Source organism: Misgurnus anguillicaudatus, chromosome 22, assembly GCF_027580225.2.
Source record: "Misgurnus anguillicaudatus chromosome 22, ASM2758022v2, whole genome shotgun sequence".
NCBI lineage: Eukaryota > Metazoa > Chordata > Actinopteri > Cypriniformes > Cobitidae > Misgurnus > Misgurnus anguillicaudatus.
Window position 1 is genome coordinate 46,067,071 of NC_073358.2, and position 18,719 is coordinate 46,085,789.

General features: G+C 39.2%; 1 protein-coding gene across 2 annotated transcripts in view; it reads left to right on the top strand.

Moving 5' to 3' along the window:
• Window positions 1-329: 329 nt before the first annotated feature.
• Window positions 330-18,719, top strand: part of sema4c (sema domain, immunoglobulin domain (Ig), transmembrane domain (TM) and short cytoplasmic domain, (semaphorin) 4C) — an 88,332-nt gene continuing 69,942 nt past the window's right edge. For both annotated transcript variants that reach the window (XR_008642908.2, XM_055198535.2), the window contains exon 1: window positions 330-805. The gene's annotated coding sequence lies outside the window, so the exon portion shown is untranslated. The remainder of the gene's footprint in view (window positions 806-18,719) is intronic.

Here is an 18,719-nt window from a genome sequence, read left to right on the forward strand (position 1 = left end):
AGTGTATGTGTCTGTATGTCTGCATGACTGTCTGTCCAATTGTCTGTCAAAATAATAACAGAAATTTTGTGAAGTATAGTAAAAAAGCATCATCTGATAATGATTAAAAGGCCAATATTTTGTTTATAAATGCCTTCCAACATAATATAAGCACCATGTTGATTATTATAATAAATGTTTTTATTGTTTTATTTTATTGGATATCTTTCTATGTCTTAAGGAGCACGTGAAAATAGTAAATGTTCTACTTTATCTGTATGATGATATTCCGTTTCTGTTCCCTATACAGGACAGGGGAGATTGGGGCGGAGACCTGTTTGTACTGCTTTGTAAGGCACTGGTCCGCCTCATCGCTCACGGATACCCATCAGGAGGCAGTATATCCTGTAATGCAGTACACTGGAGCTGCGCTTCCCATTAGCCACGTTTCTTTCTGGTTGTTAAATCAAAGATCTTCACTTTAACGAGTGCGACGGGTTCGAGTTGGTAAAACGGAGGTGAACCTGCTCTTAAGAAGTGTATCTGGACGGGTTCGTACAGCCTCCCTCTCCATAACTACTACAAAGGGAGTGAACGGAGAGAGTTCCGCTGCGTAACCGACACCGAGCATCGCGCCGCACGCTCCTCCAGCCGTCAGAGACAGAAAGCATGAGGAAAAACAGAAGGAACTGAGCGCCTTTGTGGAAAAATGTGGGATTTTTGGACACGTTTTGAAATGGCGTTATAAGACGAAGCGCCGAGTGTGTTTCTGTGCGTTTTTGGACGCGCTGACAGCCTGTGTGTGTTACGCGCCTACTCGCCAAAGGTAAGTTTGCCACCTCCCGTACAAATACAGCTGGGTTATTGTGACATTCAGTTTAATATTTCTCGCTATAAAGTGACGTCCCAATGCAATGAAACGAATTGTCTGTAATTAAAATGTTATTGTGAGGCAGTTTATTGTGAACGCGATGGGGGAGGAAAAGACATTTGATACCGTTATTAAGTCAGTCGGCGGACCTCCAACTGTTGCCTTATTCTGTTTAGTTAAAGTTTATGGTTGAAATTGAACATGATTTTGATTAAAGTAGTTACACTGTCGATGGCAATTTGTGGCGGTGGATATAAGTTGGCAAACGCGCAGTGCGGGTTTATAAAACGGACACCCTGTGCCAAAACAACGTTACATTCAAATCTTTACGCACAAGGTTCGAGTGAGGCAACAAACGCTTTTATCACAAAGTATCGTTTCGTTAAGCAATAGTGTTAAAGCAAAACATCCACACTTTCTTCATAGTAGCCTGTGTCTTGCCACGTTCGCGGCACAATAAAGCGCTCTTCTCCGAGAGAGTATTTGAGGAGAAAATCAGTTTATCGTTATCTAAAGGCTTCGGGGAGTGATGCGCATTATTCAGTGAAACTTGAATGTAAAAATAACGTTCACAAAATCATGTGAACCCACCACCGTCAGATATTTTGACACAAACAGAGAGCGCGTGTTACTGTCTGTGACCGCTCGCCTGTAATAAAGAAAGTGCGCGCTGCGTACTCAAGATTACAATAATTACAGCGTGACCACCACCAAGCCTTCGTGAAGTGGACATTCGTGTTTTCATAAGCTTGGTGTTCATTCAGCTGGAAAAATTGTTAACATACGGGGTTTAAAGGTGAAGTGTACTGAATTTCTTACACTTGTGGGCCCAAATCGTTTCCAGAGAGACTGTAAAACCATTCTTGGAGGATCATAAATGCCACAATATGTCATAATTAAACTCGTACAATACCAAAAGGTGCATGGATGGGTAAGATATGGTGCTTATTATAATTAGCATATAGGCTATTAAAAACAAAGCATATGAATGCGCATTTAGGTATTTTACTTTAGAATATAAATGCAAAGTACATGCACTCATATGTCAAATATGATGCAATATGAAACAGCTGTACAAAGAAAGTTAAATAGTGAATGAAAATTAAAGCTACTCTTACTTTATGACGTCACAGAATACAATAATGAGGTAATCACTGTGTGTGTGACGTCACTGTCTATTACAATGCAGTGATTTAAACTCTAACAACCGCCTCTAACAATGCTCTCTATTTTGTGATGGGAGACCGTCATTACCTCTCGTCATCGTCTGCTAGTGAACGGTGGAGGGAGAGCAGAGCTCTTACTGTATAATTGAGCTTCATTCATGTTTGTTTTCCAGCCAGGTCTGCAAAGTGTTGCATTAAATGCAACCGGCAAAAAATAGCTTGTGTGGACTCTTAGCCCTTCTGTCCAGATGTTCCTCAAATCCATTGAGAGTCAAATTGAACTCCGGGAGGGAAGATCTTTGCATTGTTGTGTTACAATGGACTCACATCCTTCCTTAGTCAATAGTACCTAATTCTGACAAGCACAGAAACATTCCCATACAGGGTTTGCTAGATTGGCAGGATGAATTCAAAGGGACTGAGAACGACAATTGCTTTTCTGGCATTCAAACAAATGTTTAAACTAAAGTGTTAAAAGTAAACACTTTTATATTAGACCAGTATCTAGACTCTTAAAAAGAATTTATTCCAACTATTAAAGGGATAGTTTACCAAAAAGTTACAATATTGTCATCATTAACATCACTGGAGATCTGGGGCACCATTGACTTTCATAGTAGAAAAAATAAGAATACTATGGAAGTAAATGGTGCCCCAGATCTGTTTGGTTATTAACATTTCAAAACAATTTAATACAAAGAATTATATGCATGTAAATAAACTATCCCTTTAAAATCACTGCTGTAGATGCCTTCAAAATAAAATCTGATGCTACCTGAGCTTCAAACACACATCGTAATGTCAAAAGCATATAGATTTGCACAGTGCCTGTACAGATTTAACAAGCCTCTTCTAAGCTCTCTAAACCCTTAGAGCTCTCACTATCTGCCCCTGCAGGAGCTCCTATCATATGAATGAATTATTGGATTACAGCCTTGACATCACAAAACAAATGTTCTGTCTTGTTACGATCAGCATCGCGCAATTTTTGCCTGGCTGCGTTGCACACGAAAACACAATTAGCACCGACGCGACGGCGTCCACGAACCGCTTCTGTTCCGAAACAACGGAAATCGATCTGCAATTGCAAAACTTTCACCTTGCGTAAAGCCGTCCTCATCCCCTGGCTTATTGAAAGTGCTCCCTATTCAAGCCACACAAGGGTTATTTGTCCTCTCTCTGCTGGGAGTTGATGTGATGTAGCCGCGCATATTGACCTTTCGACTAGACCCCTTATTATTTTCCATCACCGCATGCTGCTGTGTATGCCGGTCCGTGCGTCTACCTGTATTTGTAATGCGGTGAATGGTGCTCCAGGTTTGAGGCGTGTAAGGTCGTGCAGTCAGGTCACGAGGCCGTGGTCCAGAGTGGACGCAGGCGGAGTAAAACCAGCAGGGTCTGGAGATGGACAGGGCTGATGTTTTGATAAGAGGATGAGAAGTGCAAATATAAGAGAGATTGTGTTGGTTTGAGACTCGAGAGCGTGTGTTTATAGAGGTGCAGCATGTGTTTTAAAGGAATAGGAGCAACTCTCATGCGGCTTTTTCAGTGCATAGTGACCACATCTGTTCGTCTTGATCATTGATTCGGTGAATCGAACTCAGGAACCACATTAGGGAATTCGAGATGGTTCTTTTCAATAGTCCTGCTGATGAGGTTCACAAATAGGACCGAATGATTTGTTCAGCTCAGTGACTCAATGATCTGGTCACAGCAGTAAACAGCTCACGGGAGGGCCAGATTTGCAGTCGTGTGGACTTCTAATGGTGCCTTTTTGGAAATAGATAGCTGGGAGTGCTTTGAACAGAAAGTGTATGGAAAAACCTGCATAGAGATACTAAAAAATGTGTGCAGTGAAGTTTTGAATGTCATTAGGGGTTAATTAACCCCCAATAATGCAAAATTTGCAATTTGTACATTACCGATTGCTTTAAAAAGGGTCAAAATGGTCCTTAGATGTCACTGGGGCAGTAACATTTTAAATAGGTCCTAGTATGTACCTTTAAAGTACTAATAATATGCACCTTTTAGTACCAATGCTCACCAACCTCTGATGCGGGTGATTCTCGCGAAATTAGACTTATGAGGTGTAAAAAAAGTAAATGCAATGTACCTGTAAGAGTATCAAAATAAGAAGCATACAGTTACAAACATCTCTTCATGTACTATTTTGCACATGATTTCAAATGACATCATACCAATTTTGTTGTTTTTTCCACATTTAAGGGGAACATTTTCATTACCGCAACGTGATGACTGGATTTGCGTTCTCTGACATGGAAATATTTATAATTAAAAAAATCTAAATAAAAAATAAAAAGCTTCAGTTACAGTAAAGAAACATGTGGTATTTGGTGATCATTGGTAAATGTAGAGACAATAATAAGGAATATAAATGCGTCCAAGAAAAAATTTCTCATCCTCCACAACAATTTTCAATCATTGTTTAAACGCTCAAGGAACTAACATTTAAAAAATTTACACTCAAGATCTCTCCAGGTAAAAGTTGAAATTTTGTTTGTCATATAGTACCTAGACAACTTTTTAGTTCTCATTACCGAAACATGAGTTTGTAAATGCATATAGTTAATGTAATATCATATTGCGGTAATGATCATTTTTGATCATCTAAAAAAAATTAAATAATTCTATAGGAAATATTTTGTAAATTCTCTAAAAATAATGGTTATAGTAAGTTCAGACCTTAATCTTATATGTGCAACAAATTTTTTTTTTTTTAATCTGATGCTGGACACTTTCTAAGTCTGGATTTCGTGACAATCATCCATTTAATAATACGAACTCTTTTGGTGTACTTTTTAAAAAGGGACCTTTTTTCTGACAGTGTAGTGTGTTTTTCCGCCATCCCCCATTATGTTTACACATGCCGAAATGATGTGATGCTGTGTGTCTGACTAGTGTGTGTTTGTCCATGTGTGTGCGCAGCTGTGGACCAGAGGTGGTGAAACACAACCACACCGAGCCGAGAAAGTGATACAGGCATGACTGTTTCCCAATCACACACGCATACAAATCAGGTTCCCATAGACAAAGACATTAAAAATACATTGCTCATCAACGCACGAATGCCATCTGAAGCAGTCTTGATAGCGGTTCATTCTGCTCCGCTTTGCGTTCTTCACCTCGGGGCTTGTTCTGCTACTCGCGATGCAACGGATCCATCAGGCCAATTCAAAATTTTTTATGAGCCACATATGGATGGCCACGAAAAGGGGAAAGGTGGAGAGCGTAGGCCCTCTCGTTTGCTAGCAAATGACCGATATCGACCATCTGCTATTTTAGTGTCCTTCGCTGCAGGCCGCCCTAGTGATTTTTTCAAGCTGTGCTGTTTTTTGTTTATGTATGAGAGCGTCACGTGACCGCACGTGTTTGGATGTCTTTTCATCCTGTTGGTCATCGTCTTGATTTAGGGTTAGATTATTGTGTTTCTCTATTGGAGGCCTGGCAGGCACAGGTAGGAGCTGGATTGCATTAAAAAGACGATAATTTTTTTTGTGTGTCAGCCGTTTTGAAAAGACCTTTTGGGAATGGTGTTTATAAAAATGTTGTTTAGAAGAGCAATCACGAGTCTTCTCTTCTCCCTTTTCGGTTTGTGCATTTTTGTCCTGACGTAACGTTAGTTATTGCATTTGGCTTCATATCCCACTTTACCTGGAATTCGTGCAAGAGAGTTTTTCATTACAAAATGCATTTTCATTAAAATTTCCATTTGCTTAAGTGCATTATCACTCACGGACAGTTTGGATGGTAATACTGTAGTTTCAGCTCGAGCCGTAATGTAAACGTGACAGTGTTTTAGATCCATCTGTGCAGATAAGCAGTTGGGGGCGTTCGTTTTTTTTCCAGTTTAGCTTTATGGTTTGTATTATTAGTGCTCAGCTGCTTGCTAAGGCGAGGATTTGAGGATTTGAACAAACGCCTAATCCTGTACTACGTAACTTATCCGGCACCGTCTGTGTTACGGACAAGAGTGATACCTCAAATGCGGTTTGTTTGACGTGATGTGAAGTATTATTTTTCTAAGCTGTAGGACTTAGGATTTCCACCTGGTGGACGATAACATGGACAGGATAAAATAACAGGCTTACTTTATAGATGGAACCTAAGTCATATTTACTGACCAGAATATCAGATTTTGGAGACAGTAACATACTTACAAAAATAAAGGTGCTATAACATGCCATATAGAAGATTACGTTTCGGCTGTATGGACCCAGAAAAAACCTCCAAAGAACTAAAGAAAAGGTTCTTTAGTGGACTGATTGTTTCTTTGAGAAACCAAAAATGGTTCTTCTATGATATTACTGTGAAGAACTGTCAGTAGCACCTTTATTTTTAATATTGTTGCTAGTGGTAGACCCATACGGGTTTTTGATGGCCGATATGAAGACGATATTAAAGGGGACATTTCACAAAATTTTTTAACATGTCAGATAAATCTTTGGTGTCCCCAGAGTGCGTCTGTGAAGTTCTAGCTCAAAATATTATATAGATTTATTATAGCATGTTCAAATTGCCACTTTGTAGGTGTGAGCAAAAATTTGGCGTTTTGGGTGTGTCCTTAAAATGCAAATGAGCTGATCTCTGCACTAAATGGCAGTATTATCCCCTTCTGACATCACAAGGGGAGCCAAATTTCAATTACCTATTTTTTCACATGCTTGTAGAAAATGGTTTACCAAAACTAAGTTATTGGGTTGATCTTTTTTACATTTTCTAGGTTGATACAAGCACTGGGGACCAAATTATAGCACTTAAACATGGAAAAAGTCTGATTTTCATGATATGTTCCCTTTAAAAAATATATCATTATATACTCTAAAAACAGATATGTTAAAACAACACATTCTGTGTTAGTTTAGGGACAACACATTAAACACAATCTGTGTTATTATTGGAACAACACATTTTGTGTTATTTTTAACACAACTTGGGTTGTCCCTTTTAGTTATTTTAACACGAAATAACACATAAATGTGTTAAAGGGAATGACACAAACTAGGTGTAAAAAATTAACACATCATTAACACTGAAAAACACAAACAATTAGTGAAACTAAATAAACATTAATTTTGCATATTTATGCAATAATCTCTTAATTTAAAAAAACTTTTAATGAGGTAAAAATTATAATGAGGTTAAAAAAATTACTGTTTATAGATTAAGATAACATGTATAATTGATGACAAAAACAGTATTCAATTCCTTAATATTATCAAATTAATTCCATTATGTTACTTTACTCAGTAAGAGGTTGTTTCAATTTCTTAAAGTTAAAGTTAAAAATATATTATTAGACCAAAAAAGATTTGTGTCTGTTCTTCAGTTTTGTCTTTGTAAAAACAATTTAAAAACATGACAATTGCACAGCCTAATGGGGCATACACACCAAACGCGAGTTAAAAGATTTGCGCGAGTAGACAAAGTCATGGCAAAGACTCGGACGCGTCCTCGCACAGGGCGTTGCGAATTCGCCTCAAACACACCTTCGCGCAAGTTTAAAATATTCATCTCAAGCAAAAAATTTGCATGACACAAAGTTAAATCCCGCGAGTAATCTAAAGCGAGCAACGCGATGCTACATGTTTGGTGTGTACGTAGCATTAGTTATATATTTGCTTAGATAGAGACATTTCCAGATAAATCAGCCTTGGCAATATATTGGTCGACCTCTAACTGTAGCAATGCCCCAGCAACCACCCCTACACTTGTCCATAGCAACAAGTTAAATATCACAGAGAACACCCTAGCAACCACATGGCAACAAGCGAGCATTTTAGGGCTTTTTTCAATTTCTAGCTCATTTTGTGTTATTTTCCCCTTGAACATAATGCCTTCCCGTGTGACTCGCACACCGGACCATTAGCACCAGGAAACAAGCAGAGGAATAAACATTCATGCACGCTAGCATTCACCAACACGCACTCGTTCTGGGAGTAAGAAACAGCACATCATAAAATTGCTTGTTTGTTGCCGCAGGGATAGAAACAGTCAGGGAATGAGCTCCACAGCTGGGTTCGGCCCCTTCCCTTACCCCCTTCCTCCCTCAGGAGATTTGGCTACAACCCCCCTCCACCCTTGCACTTCCCTTCTCAGTGCCCGGACCACCCCAAGACTGCTGCCTCCTGGTGTACAGCGGCTTCTCTGCCCATTTGTAGAGCTATCAGAGGGCTGCCAATGCAGATCCCCCAGATGTGCAAAACTCACAGGATGGTAACAATAGCGAGCCTGTTGGACCATTAGACTCTGGAGAGAGAGAGAGAAAGAGAGAGAGACCATCCCCCTTCTCTGCAGGACGACCTTTAACCTCGGATCGCTACATGCTGCACACCTCCTACTGCGTCCCTTATATACTGCAACACCAGCTCTGTCACTCAGAAAGAAAGAGAGAGGTAGGAAGTACATAGTGAGGTCCAGCAGTTCAAACTTTATATTTAGGACTCAAAATCTAGTACAAACATAGAAAGAGACAAGAACTTCTTAAATGTGTTTGATTTAAGTATCAGTGCACAGATGTTTGTCCTAAAATTGTTCAGGAGACGTAAACAAATGTGACGATTGTTAAAATGCATCACAGCTGTAAAATTAAGTAAAACAATGGATGTGATTTGGCAAATCTAAACCCCATTTGTGGCATTGTTAAAGGGACACTCCAGCCAAATATCAAAATTACCCCATGATTTACTCACCCTCATGCAATTCGAGATACACATGTCCATCATCTTTTAAGGGAAAACATTTTGAAATATTTTAGTAAACATCCTTCCAAGCTTATAATGGGTGAAAACAGGAATCAGTTAAAATCCCAAAAAGTGTATTCATCCTTCACAGAGGTAATTCACACGGCTCCAAGGAGTCCAAGATGGCATTGTTACCGGAAGATAGTTATTATAAGTTATAAAGTTTAAAATATGGATATTTTTCTTACAAAATCGCATATATTGCCCGCAAAAGACTTTTGTTAACCTTTTGGAGCCATGTGGATTACTTCTGTGAAGGATGAAGGATGAAGTTGTTGCCTGATCCCTGTTTTCTCCCATTATAAGCTTGGAAAAGCAAGACCATTTACTAAAATAACTCCAAATGTGTTTGTCTGAAAGATGATTGGCGGATGTATCTCAGATTGCTTGAGGGTGAGTAAATCATGGGGTAATTTTGATATTTGGCTGAAGTATCGCTTTAAGGTCTCTTCTAAAGCTCCAATGGAGACGTTTGTGAGATTTCAAGTTTTTTTTGCATTAAAGTGCACCTATTTCACTGCTAAAAAAACAACGTTATTTTGTGTATTTGGTATAATGCAATGTGTTTGCGTGGTTTATGGTTCGACTCATTGATTTGAAAAGCGCTGTGTCCCTGACCCAGATAGCAATGAGTCGGCGGACCACTGGCGGTGCTCTGGCGGCAGTAAGCATCATAAGGGCGTAATCGCAAACAGGTCTGACGGCGGACCGCCGTGGCAGCCGCTTTTGCATAAATTAAGCAGTCGGTCCGCCGGCTGCATGCTGGCGGCATCTCGCAACAAATGAGAGTGACGTATTCGGCGGCAAAAGTTTCATCCCCGCCAGCGGGACGCACCTATAGCTGACAGCTTGAGGCTGGCGGCATAAAGAAGCCATGCGGATATTTTTTGCTATCTGGGGATTGGCCAGCTTACTAGTACGTTGTGATTGGCCTGAATACCTCTGACATCAGCCAGAAATGTGACGCTTCTTACCATGTTTAAAGGATTTGGTCACAATGCAATGCTAACAGGAGTTAACTTACAGACTGTGAGTCCAAAGCTGGAGAAATTATGATAATGTCGGTCGTTTCTACATAACCAATCCCAGGAAGTAAACTGTTGTCTACAATCTTGTTGTAGTCCAAGAAAAGAGATTTACTGTACGTTGGAGACGATAACTCGCGTTATTGTTTACTTTGGGGTTTGTACCTTTTGCATATCGTTAACATGTACTAATATACACTTACACAAAAAATACACACTTACACAGCAAAGGAAATGTAAAATCGTGAATCGGACAATTGGTGCTCTTTAAAAATATCTGAGACGAAGGAGCCTAAGCACCTTAGTTCTCATCAATGTCAAGGTTATATACCTGTAATTGATGCATTTTCTTGATTCTTTCTTATGCACTGTACAAAATGATTTGTTCGTTCAACTTAAAAAAAGTAAGTTACCTGCTTGCCTTAAAAATGAGTTAATTCAACAAAAAATAATTAAATGAACATTGACACAATATTTTTATATTTTATAAGTCAAATCAACTCAAAATTTTAAGGTAACCAGGTAACTTTCTTTAAGTTAAACCAACAAATATTTTTCTACAGTGACTTATGGAGACAGAAGAGGAACAAAACAAAAATGCTCAACTTAATAAACAAATGATTGTGTTTCATTCTTTGATGCAACCAAATAACAAAACTGCATATTGGATCTTTTGAAGCATTTTTCGATCCTTGTACTCCACTGTAGCTAGAAATGAAGTAGGAACCAAATTTAAATTGAAAACTAAAATTGAAAATCAAACAGAGACTGGGAGAGCACGTCTGGCATAAAAAGAAACTGAGAAAAGAGGATATTTCGTCCAGAAGAGGCCAGAGAGAGCGAAAGTAAACCCGTAAACGCTGGACCTGAGAAACGGAGATAACGGCAAACCAGCAGACGGCAAATACAGCATCAATCTCCTCCGTCCCTCCTCCTCATAGGGTCTCTCCATCTCTTTCTTCCCCCAGTGACTCTTTTTTCCCCTCGCTCCTTGTGCCGAGTGCTCCTGTGTGTTTGTAATAGACTCTTTCCACGTGCTGCCTTCACTCCCTCTCTCTCTATGATTCGCTCCAGCTCTATTTCACCTCTCCAGCACACATGGAACAGTTTATCTAGAAGCTTATTTTTTGCGCCTATTAAGTTCCTGCAGTGAGCAAAAAGTCGGAGTGAGAAAAACTCTTTATTACGATTGCATGGCATCGCGGCGAAAAAAAAAAACGGTGAGAGAGAAACCCCCCGGTAAGCCACAGCTTTGCTGCGCGTGAGAAAATCAATAAAGCATCTTTTTAAAAGAGGTTGACGGTTAATGGAGAAAGACGTGTGGGAGAAACCAACCAGGTCCCACCGTTACCTTTCGGCCCTTTTTTATTTCCCCCCATACTTCAGTCAAGCACATGATCTTCACCGAGCACAACAAAACTGTATTGCAGGCCTGGCATTATTGTTATCGATGCGTGATTTCTGTGTTGACTGCTGTATTGATTATAATGGGATGAGTGCAGTTTTGTTGGATAAAATATTTGTGGCACTGGCTTGCATTGTAGATGCTTCACTGACTAATAGGAGTCATCGCAATGCAATACAATGGAAATGATCTTGGTTTGGTTTTGTTGTGCTGCATGATTAAACTAGTTTGCATCACTATTTTTCTTTGTTTATTATAATGGTAGAAATCTGGTTGCATCATTTTGTGAAGATTAAAAGCGAGTGATGCAGTTTTGCTTGCAGTGTAGATACAATAAAAGACTGTGATGCTCTTTCTTTCTCTCTCTCTCTCTCTAAGCTGTTATATGTGCACTGATTAAATTCGCACAATCCAAGCACCTCCCCCCTCCCATTGGGAGCTTTTATTTAATTAATAACACAGACTTACTATTAAAACACTTACTGCAGGTGTGTGTATAGGTGTTTGTCTGGCACTATGATTCCCACGGCTGGCACGTTTGTGATCACCGTGTGTGCACTCGTATTATGCGGTGGACGTCTCCTGCCAGCGCTAACAAAGCGGTATCGTGCGAGTGGCTATTGTCGCTGGTTAAGCTATGCTAAGGGCGGTCATGGGCGATCTGCAGTTCTTTACTCGTGCATTAGTCCATACCTGGAAGTAGAGATATCAGTTACATATTGGCGTGGGATAAGTGAAGCAGGCTGGAGTATCTTTATATATATTATGCAGTGAAAATCCATATCGCTCATATCATTTGACCATTACGAGTGTGAGGGGGTATATTTTTAAACCAGGTTGGAACACAAGAACAGGGGAAATAAATTAATAAGATAAAATTATTTTTGGATCTGTTAGGGCTGCAGAATGCTGAAAATGTGATAACTTGCTAAATAACTTCGCAAAATGAGAAAGGATAAAGCTTATTTAAAGTTTGTTAAATCAAACTTTGCAATACAATCTTTCTATAGCAGAATAAAAGTTTTTGTTTACATCATATATGTGTGTAAACTGTGAATAATTAATTATGTATATATAAATATGCACACATGCATGTATAATTTTGAGAAAAAATATATATTTATATATTAAGTATTTATATTTTATATATAATAAATTAAACATTAATATACAAATGTAAACACATGTAAACATTTCTTAAATATATACATGCAGTGTGTGCATTTATTTATACAAAGTTATTATACACAGTTCACACACATATATGATGTAAACAAAAACTTTTATTCTGCTATAGATTAATAATCGTTATGCATCCCTACAATACAAAATATACTTCAACTGAAAATTGTATAACCACTATACATGTTAAATATTTATCTGGGAAAAGAAACTATTGCTCTCTATGTCTCATCAGTCTCTTTGCTCTCTGCATCGACTTAAAACTTTGACTTAAAGGGCACCGCGTTGTTTTAATGTCTGTACCTTTAAATGTAAATGAGCTACAGCTCTTCACTTTTTTACAAACAAACAGTGAGCGCTTTTAGTTAAAATAAATTTAATTAAAGGCGGAGTCCACGATGTTTGAAAAACGCGTTGGAAAAGGAGACGGGCCGACTACCAAAACACACTTATAGCCAATCAAATCAAATCAAATGCCGGGTTGCGTATGTGTGGGGCGGGTCTATCAACAGAAGGTCCAGATTCTATTGGGGTAGGGGCGTGATTGTTTAGGTGATTTCAAATATCAACATTGGCTTTCAAACATCATGGACTCCGCCTTTAATACAGTCTGAGATAATAGTATCTAGTGGATAGAGTACAACTTGCTGAGCATGGAAACTATGATAATGCAGGACTGTAAGTGGGCGGGGCTTTATCAATGTGACGTCACATTGTTAAAAGAATAAAAAAATTTGAAAAATATCTATTATAAACAAGCATGCTGCCCAGGTGTCCTGCATTGTCTCCGGCGGGGACCTGAAGTGCTCTCCCCTCTGTTGGTTTTTGCTTTTTAGTTGGTTTTGTACTTCATGGCACTGACCCCAGGCCAGCCCACTGGCGTTCCTTTTCTGATTAATACAGTATGAGACAATAGTATCTAGTGGACAGAGTACAACTCGCTGAGCGTGGAAACTATGGTAATGCAGGACTGTTAGTGGGCGGGGCTTTATCAATGTGACCTCACATTGATAAGAGAATCAAAACGGCATGTCTAATGAGACTTCTTTGGTTTAACCAGGATTAAAAAACAATGAGTGGGTGGATTTTTTTTATCGTAGGGTGGTTGTGTTTACACAACGCCAACACGCATTATGTCCAAATGTGGATTTTGTATAATAGGTGCCCTTAAAATTCCAGCGTACCGTGGGAGGGACACTGCATTGTTTGACAGAAAACTTCATCAAATACAACAACTCAAAAACAAAAAGCTAAAGCTGAAATTTTTGTGATTTGAATGATGTAAACCGTTTTAAGATACAATGAACACACCAGGTACAATTTGTGCCCTTTTTAAGCATTTTCGGGAATGCTAAAATAATTTATTTGCAAATCAATACGATATGCTTATTGCAATATTTTTGCCATATGCCTAGTGCTGATGCATCTCTAGTCATTCCCTGCATTCCTGATCAAACATAAGATTTTCTGGAGAAATGTACATTTTGTGATTTCGCTCCAAAGCTTGTGTGTGTGTCCTATGTGTGTGTGTCTGGCTTTCCCTATTACTATTATAAACAAGGATGCTGCCCAGGTGTCCTGCGTTGTCTCCGGCAGGGACCTGAAGTGCTCTCCACCTTTGTTGGTTTTTGCTTTTTGTACTTCATGGCACTGACCCCAGGCCAGCCCACCTGCGTTCCTTTTCCCATCTTCTCCTTTCTCTCATCTCTATTCGTTTCTCATCCTGGCTCTCCGCCATCCTCTTTTTGTTTCACGGAAAATATATTCTCATTTAGAAAGGCCCGCTCGCCCATAACACAATCATCTCGCACCCCGAACGTATCAATTTAAAGATGCGTGTCGTGAAGTGCCCGCGCTGCGAGTTTCACAGTCATTGATTGGTGCTGGGTCCGTAGCGGATTTTAATAGTGCCTTTTACACTTAACACCATTTACCAGCAGTTTATTAGCAAGCCATTGACCGAAAGCAGCTCTAAATAAATTTCCAGCGAGGGTTTGAGAGGTCTGTAAGGGATCCGCAGAGCAAAACGGGGCCTCCGCTTCCTCTTTCTGAGCTCTTTACCTATTAGAGATCCATTACCAGTCTGGAGAAGTCTGGACTAGCAGTCCATAAAGGAACTGAGATAGAGTTTCAATCCTGTTTACTGAAAAGAGAGAGATACACAGCCTTTAGCTATAGGTAAGATTGGTTTTAAGGGATTGTTCGGCCAGAAAAATACATTTCTGCAATTATTTACTCACCCTCATGGTGTTAAAAAAAGCGGTATGACTTGCTTTCTTCTGTCAAACACAAAAGGAGAGTTTTGGCAAGATGCTGATGCTGCTTTTCAAACAATGAAAATAAATAAAGACCAGGGGCTGTCAAGCTCTAAAAACGTCTTAAAAGCCCCATAAAATAGTTGAATACAACTCGTGCGGTAAAAGTCTTCTGAAGTCATACGATAACTCTGGGGGAGGAACAGTCTGAAGTCTGTTCATTTACACCACGGCTCTCCAATTTCACTTTTGTCATTTGAAGATTATCATTGAGACTTAAATTTCAGTCTGTTCCCCACACAAAGCTTTCATGTGGCTTAGAAGTCTTGGAACACAAGTTGTTATGATAAATGTAAGGTGCTTTTTGTAATTTTTGAGTTGGGGCACCATTCACTTTCATTGAATAAAAAGTAAAGTAAACATTTATGTATGTGCTTCACGTATGCAGTTGGTTTGACGGTAAAGCAATAAAGCAGTGTCTCTCTCTCTCTGTCTCTCTCTCTCTGTCTCTCTCTCGTTTTTGACAGATGTGCCGTTAATCCATCCAAGCTTCCAACCACCACGTGGCCCTGTGTAACCTCTTTCTTTCTTTCTTTCTCTCTCTCTCTTTCTTTCTTTTCTCTATGCAGCTTTCTTTGTCATATCAGCCCTGCTGAGTTATATCAGGGTAAAGTTCTTCCACACGTAGACACGAAAGCTAGCTGCATTTTATAGTGCGTTTCAAAAGGTAGGCAGGTTGGGGGCAGAGTTCATCTATTCATCCAGTGATGTTTGTGTATGACTTTCTTTTATCTGTGGAAAATATGAAGAGATATTAGGGGCTGACAGCCTCAATTCCCATTTTTAACATTTATTGCACAGGGGGAAAGCCGCATCAACGATATTTAGGATTTCTCTTCGTGCGTTTAATGGAAGAAAATAATTCATACTGGACTGAAATGACGTTTGGCTGAGTAAATGATGGCATGTTTGGTTGAACTAACACTTTAATTATGCTGCCTTTTTTCCAAATTCTAGGCCACCATTGCCAATATACTTTGCAGAGTGGAATCCCATAATGCATTGAGGCGAGCTTAGTTGGAAAACAAAAAGACAAGTTGATAATAAAATAATTGTTTTAAACAAAAGTTTTTATGCAAAATGATATACGTTGAGTTTTTGCAGCATACCCGTCACATCATTGTATTGAGACATCTGCTGTCTACGTAGACCGTACTATATCAACTATGGTCTTGCTCGTACACACTGCTGCTAAATTCGGTTGTTTACTAACAAATTAACTTTGGAAAACACAGGTAGTGACAACCGCATTTCAGGGGTGGGCACACCAAAGCTTTTAAACGCCGACTGCCAGCTTTCTTCAGCTGACCGCTTTGGTTGCTGTGATACTTCTGCTTTGTTTATCAAACGTTGTACGATGCGCCGGTTGGCTGTTTTGATGTTTATCCCGCCCCTCCTGCAGTGTGATTGGACAGCCGTTTGAGAACTGACATTGACGAGCTGAGCTTTTCAGCCAAAGTTAAAAATGTTTCAACTCTTGGTGCTCAGCGCTAAGCATGGAAAAAACACTGTGCGTCGACTTTCAGCGCGAAAAAAGCGCAAGTTGTTGGCTTTTTTGAACGCTTCCATTGGAAACAATAAAAACATACACCGGCGTAAAAGCTTTGGTGTGCATGCCCCCTTACAGAAATTCTGCGTAGTATGTACAGAACCGAACTGAACAACTAGTTGTAGATATAGTATTTAAAGGTGCATTGTGGGAATTTTAATATACATACCTATATTATGGTGGTTTATAAGACCTTACATAATGAGCCGTATTGTTTTTATTACCTTAAAATGAGCCATTTTAATCTACATATACTGCGGGTCATATAAGTCGCCGGCATGATCTCACAAGTATTCGTACATATTTTACAAGTTGGCTAAATCTTATGAATTCATACGAAGTTAATTGTAAAAAGAGAATTCATGTCAGAGCCGATAGGGTAGTGGCCAGCGCTCCGACACATGCTGCTTTCGCACTTTCGACAAACCGAGTTTGATTCCCAGCTCATGGTCATTTGCCAATTCTATACCCCTCCCTGTACTTTTCTGTCTTCTCCTTACTCACTGTTAAAGGAACACTTCACTTTCTTTATAAATTGGCTAATTTTTCAGCTCCCCTAGAGTTAAACATTTGATTTTTACATTTTTTAAATCCATTTCGCCGATCTGACGGTACTACTTTTAGCATAGCTTAGCATAATCCATTGAATCTGATTAGACCATTAGCATCATGCATAAAAAATAACCAAAAAGTTTCGATATTTTTCTTATTTAAAACTTGACTCTTCTGTAGTTACATCGTGTACTAAAACCGACGGAAAATTAAAAGTTGCCATTTTCTAGGCAGATATGTCTAGGAACTATACTCTTATTCTGGCGTAATAATCAAGGACTTTGCTGCTGTAACATAGCTGCAGCAGGCGCAATGATATTACGCAGTGCCTAAAAATATTCCCCTGCTATTGAAAGTAACCAAGGGGACAATTTTTGGGTACTGCGTAATATCATTGCGCAGAAGAGTCAAGTTTTAAATAGGAAAAATATCAAAAAAACTCTTTTTTGAGCGTGATGCTAATGGTCTAATCAGATTCAATGGATTATGCTAAGCTATGCTAAAGGTGGTACCGTCAGACCCGGAGATCAGCTGAATAGATTCCACTCTAGGGAGCTGGAAAATGAGCCTATTTCAAAAAAAGTGGAGTGTCCCTTTAAATAAAGGCAAAAATGGCCCAAAAAATTACTTTAAAAAAAACGTAAAAAATAACACAGGGCCAAAGGCAAATCATACAAAAATGTTTGAATGTGGTCGTACGAGTTAATACTAATTACATATTAGGGATGTAACGATTCAACCGTGTGTCCCATTAAAAATGCCTGTCTGAAATGGATTCTGAATCGCAAGGCTGCGATTCTTTGTTTCATGCACAGCTTGTGCGTGTACTACGGCATTTGGTCAGTAAGAAGTCCTTATCAATCTAAAATCATTATGAGTCTGAGTCGTTTATAACGTGCATTTAAAAAAGTAACACTCCTTAAACAAAATCATTTAAAATATTCTTTATTATCATGAAAATACCTGAAACAATTTGAAGAACAGTGATATAAATATTCCTGTAGACATTTACTGGAATAGCATTCGTAATGATACTTCTTCTGTGGCACAAAGGGAGTTTCTGCACGAGAGCGCCCCCTGATGTTCGGATGTGCCTGGATTTCACCGTAATTCATTCAAATTCATTCATTGAGAAAATGCGCATTGGCACGGTTCATCGTTACACCCCTATTACATATAAATGCCTTGAAATAAGTATTCTTTATGCGCATTACCAAAACATTTTGGTATGAGCGTATACTTACCTGTGTTGCCAGATCTTCCAAATAGAAAACCACCAAACCATCAAAAAGTCCCATGAAAAACCGACATAAATCCAAATACTTTACCTCAAAGACAAATATTGAGACCGGCACTGTCTCGCTTTAACAAAACCAAAAGCTTCAAGAGCCAAAGCCATAAATGGTTAAGCGCCACAACAGTGTGTAAGCCCAGAAAAGACCTGGACATGGCATCTCTGCAAGACAGCACTCACAAATGTGTACAACGCCAAGAGGTTTATTAAAATTGCAGAACATAACACTGTAATATTATTTTGCTGAATGGTAACACGCGAGATGGCAGAACGTTGCCATGGTTACCTATGTGTCAATTTTTTCGTCTTTTTCTGTAAAGACGTGGAATGAACAAGGGATTCACTTCTGTATTTAAATGCGGTTGGGCGTGGTTGAACACGGAGGAAGACACATGAGCATATTGTCCCATTAAATCTGTCTATGCACCCACTGGTCTGCCCGTGTGTATTAGTAGTGATGTTATTAATAAAGATGACTTCATCTGCGTCCTATGAGAACTTCTCTCTCTCTGACTCGCCCTCTGTGGATTTCATTTGCTTTTCACTTCTTTCTTCGCACTATAAACCTACTCGTACTTTTTTCATAACTTGTCTTCTTCAGCCTCTCTTCTCCTCTGTGT